Source organism: Apaloderma vittatum, unplaced genomic scaffold, assembly GCF_000703405.1.
Source record: "Apaloderma vittatum isolate BGI_N311 unplaced genomic scaffold, ASM70340v1 scaffold7094, whole genome shotgun sequence".
Lineage (NCBI taxonomy): Eukaryota > Metazoa > Chordata > Aves > Trogoniformes > Trogonidae > Apaloderma > Apaloderma vittatum.
Window position 1 is genome coordinate 58,409 of NW_009714307.1, and position 9,248 is coordinate 67,656.

Sequence of the window (9,248 nt, forward strand, 5' to 3'; positions counted from 1 at the left end):
GGCTATTGAAGGGTCTTGATCTGGTGCCACTGGTGTGAGTCTAGGCTCTGCTGTAGACCTTAACAAGTATCTCCCCTGTGGTTATTAATGTGTAAATGGTTTTTGAGGTAAGCCAAGCATGATGCTGAGCACATTGCCTGTTCCCATGCGCTGACTACAGACTGGTCGTAATAAAGTGATTGACCAGTGAGGTTTGGGTAAATCTTTGATCCTCTGATAATATGCATATACATGGGAGAATGGAGTCAGGCCTACTGTAACCTGAAGGTACATAAAGACTAAATCTATCACGACTTGCACACCTGGGACCAACAAGTACTTGTGTAGCAAGGTTACAAATTCGGACAATATATATTGCATGAGGCAAAGACTGTGGATATTGTCTATGTAGACTTTTGAAAAGCCTTTGATACTGTTCCCCACAGAATTCTCTTGGAAAAAATGGCTGCCCATGGCCTGGATGAGCATATGATCTGCTGGATAAAGCACTGGCTGAATGAACAGGCTCAAAGAGTGGTGGTCAGTGGAGATAAATCCAGCTGGTGGCTGGTCACACATGGCGTTCCTTAGGGCTCAGTGTCGGGACCATTTCTGTTTAACGCCTTTATTGATGATTGTCCTGTTTTAGCTAAAAACCTCAATTCTGTTTAGTGATTTTTAGTTTCCAGTTTAGTCTCTTCTCGAAGGCTGCACTTTCTGAAGTTGGCAGCATGTTTTTGCAGACAGTGTGTGCTACTGGCAGTGATAACACCTGATGTTTGCAGTTACTGCCTGGGACTCGGATGCAGAAAGGCTCTTGTTTATACTTACTCCTACAGTGACCAAGGTCACTGCTGGCTCTTGTGTGCCACGCTGGGAGTGCCGGGTAGTAAGAGGGGTCACAAGGACGTAAAAGGTTGCACCTCTGGGGGGTAATAGACAGGAAAGGTGACCAATGAGAGTATTCCATTCCATATACATCATATTTAGTATAAACTAAGTGATCATGAGAGTTTCTGGCCTTCCTTCTTTTCCCTTTTTCTGCAATGGCCAGTGTCCAGGGAGGACTCTGTCTGATCTCCTGCTTTTTATCCACATCCCGAGTTCCGGAATCCAGCTCCCTATATCCCGCTCCCACTGCCGCTGAGCCTGGGTCTTCCCCAGTGCCTCCTGCTCTGCAGTGTCAGTGGGGATTGCTATCCGGGGCGGAGTCGGGTTCGATATTGAGCTTACATATAGTTGTATATAGTTCTTTATTTTTATCATTTCACTATTATTTCCATTATTTCATTAAAGCTGTTCTAGTTTTTGTTTTCTAACACATAAGTCTCTCTGACTCATTCCCTTTTCCTTCCCATTTTGGGGATGAAGAGGGGGTTAGAGAGCATCTGTCCGCATTTAGTGACTGGCCCAGCCCTAACCCATGACAATGATCTTTTTAAGGACGTAGAGGGTATCATCAGTAAGTTCGCAGATGACACCAAGTTAAGTGGGACTGTTGATCTGCACGAGGGTAGGGAGGCTCTACGGAGAGACTTGGATAGATTGGATCAATAAGCCAATGTTAACAGCATGAGTGTCATGTCCCGAGTTTTCAGGATGTTAACTCAGGTTCACTGATTCCCAGGTCAGAATTGTGGTGAGTCACACCAAAGATCCAAACACCAGTTTTATTTATCAGTCACCTAACAATGATGCATTTTGATCGTCCACTTCGCACAATCAACACGCCTCACAACCACGAGCTATTGGCGAGCAAAAGAAACCGGCCTTGCCATAGCTAGCCTTTTGCTAAGACTAGAAAGAGAGAGAAAGAAAGCGATAGAAAAAGGAAAGATCACCACCCTTGGATCCATCTACAACCACAGCACATGCAGCCTTCTTCTGGTGTTGGATGAAAAGTATGCAACTGCCCCGGGGATCGCCTTTTATACAGTCAAGTTCCCGCCACACAGGCCTTGTGGAAAATTACTGGGAACCAGTCTGGGGGATGGTAGGGGCTTCTGAGAGGGGTTACTCCTCCCTCTCCTGGCTTCTTGCAGCCACAGCTCCCAGCCCTACCTATCCCCACAGCTCCACCGGTGCAGAGCTGGGGCAGGGGCTCAGCAAAGCGCTCAGTCACCCCCCCACAAACACACACAGGGGCCAGGCAGGTGGATCTGGCTTGTTTGGGTTCAGAGAAAACCCAGACTGTTTGAGAAATTTGTTTAGTCCCTGACACCACCGTGTGCCTCAAACAGTCTATCAGGTATCATCTTACTCTCCAAAGTCTTCCAGGGTGGTGGTTTTACAGGAAAGGGGAGAGAAAAGAAGCAGCAGAGGAAAATAATCAAGTAATAATTCCAGCAACTGAAACATAAAACTTATTAACACCAACATTCTCATTTATATGTGCCACTCTCCTCACTCTGACAGTCCCTAGAGGCTATCCAGAAGGTGGTGAGTAGTCCATTCAGTAGTAACTCCCTTGTCCTGTCTGCAACTTCCTTCTTTTCATGTATGCTTTCTCCATAAAGGTGGTCGCATTACGGGAAATGATGCAGCATCCTCCCTCCACTAGGTAGTCCTTATCCCTTTAGCTTGACTGGCCCAATGCCAGTCAGTCTTGCACAGTCATCTTGAAGACTCGCTGAACCTGTAGAGGAACCTATAGATTTAGTTCTCCAAAAGCTTCAAATATATGGTACGGTATAAACAAATCTTCAGGACAAGGAGATGCCATTTCAAATAGAGCTGCCTACATAGGCATGCTCCAGGCCCCATCTCAATTTTGACGCTCGAACAGAGCTTATGTTCTGTTCCAAGTGCAATCAGTGGCACATGTATTACAATTTACTTTCCCACAATTTGGGGAGTTTAACCATAGATGATCCAATACATTCTGAAGACCTAGGACACAAACTCCTCAGTTATAGACCCTTTAAAGTTCCCTGTTATAACGTACAACACAGTCACATAAAATTACACAGGTAATATTAATAATAATTAGTGGCACATATTTCCAAAACATACCATTATGATCTATACAAACAATACAATGATCAAACAAAGGGCACAGCAAATAGACAGCATTGTAAAATTAATATGCTGATGTTGTCTTTCTGATACAATAATGAAAATGTTTTGCCCTTAAATCCCTCAAAGATACAAAGAGACATCCAGTTTGTCTGAACCAGTAAGTTAAAAGCACGATACTTTCCACCATGTCAATGATTTTGTGTTCTTTACCATGTATATCTGTGGCGTTCCAAGCACAGATAACAAGTGTGAAGGCTATGGTGGGGGTAGGGTTTGAGAATGCCATGAGGGCTTAGCTTTTGTTCCCTCCTGTGGCAGGTGTTTCCTCCCCCCAGCTGAGCTGTTGCTAGGCAGATTTCAGGGAATCTACAACCTGGACTAGTCTGGACTTGTCTCTGCCTGGAAATGGTTGGTCCGGACTTGGTTACACCCAGGAAGCTGGCTGGCAGCCAACGAGATGCCAAGATGGCTATGATTGACCACAGTCATCATTGACTAGTCTTTAAAATGGGGTTCTTGCAGCGGCCATGTTGGAGTTACCTCGTGGCGGCTGGCCTGATGAGGTTGTAAAGTCTCCCCCTTGGTCTAGGGGACCCCTAGGCAAGGTCAACCAGGTGAGAATGGGAACCCCCACCTGGTTAAGGTACCCCTGGCAAGGTTGAAAAGGCGAGAACGGGAATCCCCACCTTTTTAAGGTACCTTAGTGAGGACAATCAGATGAGAAAGGGAACCCCTGTCTTGATTGAGGTGAGTGTATGATAATCCGGATTATCATTCTTTTTTCAAGGGCTAGTGTTTGAGCTTGATCTTTTCCTCAACCAATACCGAACCTTTAAATTTGAAGGATCTTATATTACATAAATAAATTTAATTTAACTACACGCGTGAATTTATTTTTTGGATATGGGCGCGCTACTCACCTCCTTCTTTACACCTCCTCTATTTGCCCTGTGTGGCAGCAATGATCTAACTGCACGTATCATTTCCTCACTGTTTCTCACTGTGCAATCCCTGCAAGGGGTGTGGTTCAAGACAACAGCGACTTCAAGACCTCGAAGGGTCCTCTTAGAATAACAGGTTTTCACCGTATGATTCTTTCAGCTTCTTGCAGAGCTAGACCTACTACAAAGAGGCCTTTTTTCCACACTGAATACTGTTTTTCTTCATCTTTCAAGCTATATGAATAAAACCCAATAGGTCGAGTTGGACCCTCAAAGACTAGCAGCTTTAAAGCCTCCTCATGCACAGGAGTCCAGTTCCAAATCATCCTTTTGCATGTCAAATCATATAAAGGGTGAGCTATAATAGAGAAGACTGGAATGTGTTTCCTCCAAAATACTAGCAAACCTAAAGTATGTTGCAATTCCCTTTTGATTTTAGGTAGTTTTACTTCATCAAGAGTAGTTAAGGTTTCCGGAGGAATACACACCGCTTCTCCCCTCCACCAAATACCCAGGAACTTCACTTGAGAAGCAGGAAGCTGTATTTTTTATTCCGGAATTTGAAGTCCTAAGTCTGCCAGATGGATAATTAATTCAGGTTGGGTCTGTCTCACTGCGGTGGCCTCAGGGCTACCAATCATCAATATATTGATCCACTTTAATGCCCTCCAGGGGAGCGATTTGGGTGATATCCTGTGCTAAGGCATAGTGTGCAATAGCTGGGGAGTGAGGATATCTCTGATGGAGGCGTGTAAAGGCAGACTGCACCCCCTCCCATGTAAAAGCAAACCAATCCCCATCTGTTTCTTTCACACAAATGGTAGCTAAAATCTGACGTGCTTGTTCCTGTATGGTCGAAATCAGTTCCGCCACGTCAGGCACTGCAGCTGTTAATGGACCTGTATTTGCATTCAAATGCCGGTAATCAATAGTTAATCAATGCCGGTAATCAATAGTTAATCGAACATTCCCATTTGGCTTCTGCACGTGAACATCGCCTGCTTTCCTTTCCAAACCACCCAGGACCACCCTTTCCACAGACCTAGTCCCAAGATGTTAGTTGTGAGCAGTCTCATTGTCTCATTGTCATTATAGTTCCTGTTGCGTTCCACCCCCCCCTCGGGTAGCCCCCACTTAGCTCGAACAGTTGCCTGACGCTGAGGATTGCCAAACACACCTGTTACCCAAATTTGTTTTCTATCAGCAACAATGCCAATGCAGTGGCAACATCAGTTCGGAGTGCCAGTATTTAGGCCCCGTCTTTGGGCCCCGTATCTACTAAAAACATGATGGGTTGTGTCCCCAGGCCCACTGCTTGGGGACAGCGTGTCTGGTTTGTAGGTTAATTCTTCTTCTGTGGCTATGGGGGTGTTTGCCTGCATGTTTGGTTTAGGTTCTACCTCCTTAATATCTTGAACAGATAGTTCTCCCTTTGGGGGTAACTTTTGCTTGCTCCTCCATGCACAAACAAGCTTCTCTAGTACCGTGGTAGGCATCCCATCCATTACATCTTGAGGAAATCCCCTTCTGACTCCTTCCCCCCGCAGCAAATTTCTTTTCATCCCCTGATTTCTCAGGGAAGGTGGCCGTTCCTTTTGTTTCATTCTCCCACTCTTAATTAAATCCTGAGTGATTTCTCCCCAGGTTAGGGCTTTGCCCTCCCCAGCACCTATTATTTCTGTTTTTATCAAAGGACACAATATTGCTTTCTTGCAATCTTCCAGATCCGTTACGGGATAAAGTGTTTTGGATTTTCATAACTCCCACTCTCCTTTCTTCACTAAGGGCAAAAAACTGACCTCACTCTTGGAATTGGAGCTACCAGTTCCGCTCTGAGTTTTAAGAACCGTGCACATCATCTTATACTTCTCTTGTAATTTAAACAGGTCCTCATGGAGTTGATGGGTCATCCCGCACTCCATATCTAACAAAATCTCTGTTCTTTTTCTTGCAGCCCATTCTCTCATTAGCTGATTTTGTAATTCCTTTAGCAGAGTTTGAAGAAACCTTACTGTACTCTTCTGTTGCATTGCCATCAAGGTGGCTCCCAGTATTCCACATACCAGAGTCCATATTACTCCCACTGGGTACAAGTACCCCCTGTATTCATTCAATATCTAAGCAATAGCAGAGGAGTCAAGCACCAGGGGCATTACAGCTTGCCACTACTCAATTCGCACTCAAACAACTGGGGACCAGTCTCGTACCAACAATCATGGAGTTGTGATCTACTCGAGCCTTTCCTGGCTTAAAGATGAAAGGCTGCTACCTGTTTCATAGAATCATAGAATGGTCTAGGCTGGAAGGGACCTTAGAGATCATTTTAATCCAGCCTCCCTGCCGCCAGGGACGCCATCTGTCTAGTAGATCAGGCAACACATGGGGACCGAACAGAACCCTCGACCTTGGCGTTGCTAGCGCCATGCTCAACTGACTGAGCTAACTGGCCCCCATCTGAGTTTGTCGGATGGAGAAACAGTGTACCCACTGGATCCTCCTGGCACCCAACTGCCCAGGGTGATCACATGTCAAGTCACGATCGAGTTCCCGCCACATAGGCCTTTTGGAAAATTACTGGGAACCAGTCTGGTGGGGGCTTTTGAGAGGGGTTACCTCTCCCTCTTCCAGCTTCTTGCAACCACAGCTCCCAGCCCTACCCACCCCCACAGTTCCATCGGTGCAGGGCTGGGGCAGGGGCTCAGCAAAGCGCTCAGTCACCCCCACACAAACGCAAGGCTCTGGCTTGTTTGGGTTCAGAGAAAACCCAGACTGGCTGAGACATTTGTTTAGTTCCTGACAATGAGCTTCAACAAGGACAAGTACCAGGTCCTTCCCTTGGGCCACAACAACCCCTTGCAACGCTACAGACTTGGGGAAGGGTGGCTGGAAAGCTGCCTGGCAGAAAGGGACCTGGGGGATCTAATCGACAAGTGGCTGAATATGAGCCAGCAGTGGCCAAGAAGGCCAATGGCATCCTGGCTTGTATTAGAAATAGTGTGACCAGCAGGAGCAGGGAGGTGATTGTCCCCCTGCACTTGGCACTGGTGAGGCCACACCTTGAGTATTGTGTCCAGTTTTGGGCCCCTCACTACAAGAGAGATATCAAGTTGCTGGAGTGAGTGCAGAGGAGAGCAACAAAGTTGGTAAAGGGCCTGGAGGATAAGTCTTATAAAGAGCAATTGAAGGAGCTGGGGCTGTTTAGTTTGAAGAAGAAGAGGCTGAGGGGAGACCTCATCACTCTCTACAACTACCTGAAAGGACACTGTAGAGAGGTTGGTACTGGTCTCTTCTCACAGGTAATTAGCGATAGAACAAGAAGGAATGGCTTCAAACTGCAATGAGGAAGGTTTAGACTGGACTTCAGGAAAAAAATTTTCACAGAAAGAGCAGTCAGACATTGGAATAGGCTGCCCAGGGAGGTGGTCGAGTCACAGTCTCTGAATGTGTTTAAAGGTCTTTTAGATGTGTTGGGTGGCATGGTTTAGGGGTGAGCTTTGTAGACCAGTGTTAGTGGTTGGACTTGGTGATCCCAGGGGTCCTTTCCAACCTGAATGATTCTGTAATTCTATGATATCTACCTAGATTTTGTTTCCCCAGTAAATTTTGTACCTGATTGATTTTAAGCCGTTTTTAATGCATGCTTTCTCAAGATGTTTGCCATAAACTTATTAGTTTCAGATAACTGGAAAGTGTTTTCTAACAAGATTTTTGTCCTAATTTTGTTTATATTCACCCTTTGAAATGTCTTTCCACATTAACAAATGAAAGAGACAGTATGTCAGATGGAAATTTCTATGTCTATGAAGTACTCATGAAAAGGTTTCCTTTCAGTAAAAATTTCACTTCTTTCAGTACGACAGGAAAGGAACACTCAAAGTTTTTGCATTTGGGGAAGTACTGTCTGACATTTGAGAAAGAAATAAACCCCCAGGTAGAACGACTTGTAGTCATTTAAGCCAGCAAAGAGTCAAAAGGACATTCAGGAGACCGGAGGACCTAACACAATGATGTAGGAAAATGAAAGTTGATAAATGCAAGTCATTTAGCTTGGAATACACCGTTCAGTCAGAACTGGTCAGTCTGTAGTAGTAGCTTACAAACAGGCAAAATGTTAGTGCCTGTAATGGTGGTAGTATAAAGCTTTGTCCATCAGTTACAGAACAATATGAAGAAAGTTACAGAACAATAGTGTCACTCTGTGTGTCATTGGTGTGTCGTCACCTGCAATATAGGATCAAATGGGCCTATAAAGGATTTGAAGAGATTTTACTCTTTTTTTTTCTTTTCTTTTTTTTTTTTCTCCAGGTAATATTTGCATTACATTCGTAAGAATCTGCTAGTACAGTGCAGGAAACCTGCTTCCGGCATCTTCTGGATCTTCTTGATCTACTGGTCTACCACCCCCACGCCTGTGGGTGTACAAAGTTGCATAGATCCAGAAGAAAGCCTGAATTACTGTTTTCAACCTTCCCATGGGCCACTTGTGCAGTTTTGCTGTCTGTTTTGAGACATTAAGCCTCCGGTGATTGGAAGAAGGTCCATTTCCATGTCATGTCACTGATCCTACAAGAAGGGGAGCATTTTCCTGCTCTCTCCAGCAAACCATCTACCTACCTGCTAGGCTTTAAGCCATCAATGACTTGAGGATTCTTGCAGGAACTCATGTACATGGTAATCATGGGCAGGAGCTGGGCAAGAAGAACCTCGTGGGACCTCATGCTGGTGTGGGATCAGCCTGTCAGAGGATTATAGGATACATTAGCAGGTGAGTTAACTATGTTTACATGGAAGGAGAATGACTGCTAAAAAAAGGAAGCAATGAGACCTGACTCTGCTCTCAGAGATTACAGGAATCATTGGTCTGAAAGAGATGGAGTGACATTTATGCAGAGGTGGTTGAAGAGGAGTGAAAGCCTGTTTTACAGCCATTATGTGGTCAGTCTTTCCATATTTCTGAGAGCAGATCGGTGAACAAACGTGAGTTAATAGTACATAAGTAAAAATGAAGCCTACAGCAATTAAATTAAAAGCTCAAAAGATTTGGAATGGTAAAACTGAATATATTCTTAACTGAACATAATTATATTGAAGACTATTAAATTACCACAGTGGAATAGAAGCACAAAAAAACATGATAATGAGTTCCTGACTGAAAATTTTAAACGAATAAACTGAAAAATTGCAGGTACCCCGGTGTATGACATGCAGAGTGCTCATGATATGAGAACATGAATTATTTATATCTTCTTTAAATGTAGAATGTAAATTTGTTTTGAATTAATTTCTACTGGGAAATCACTACACAATAAA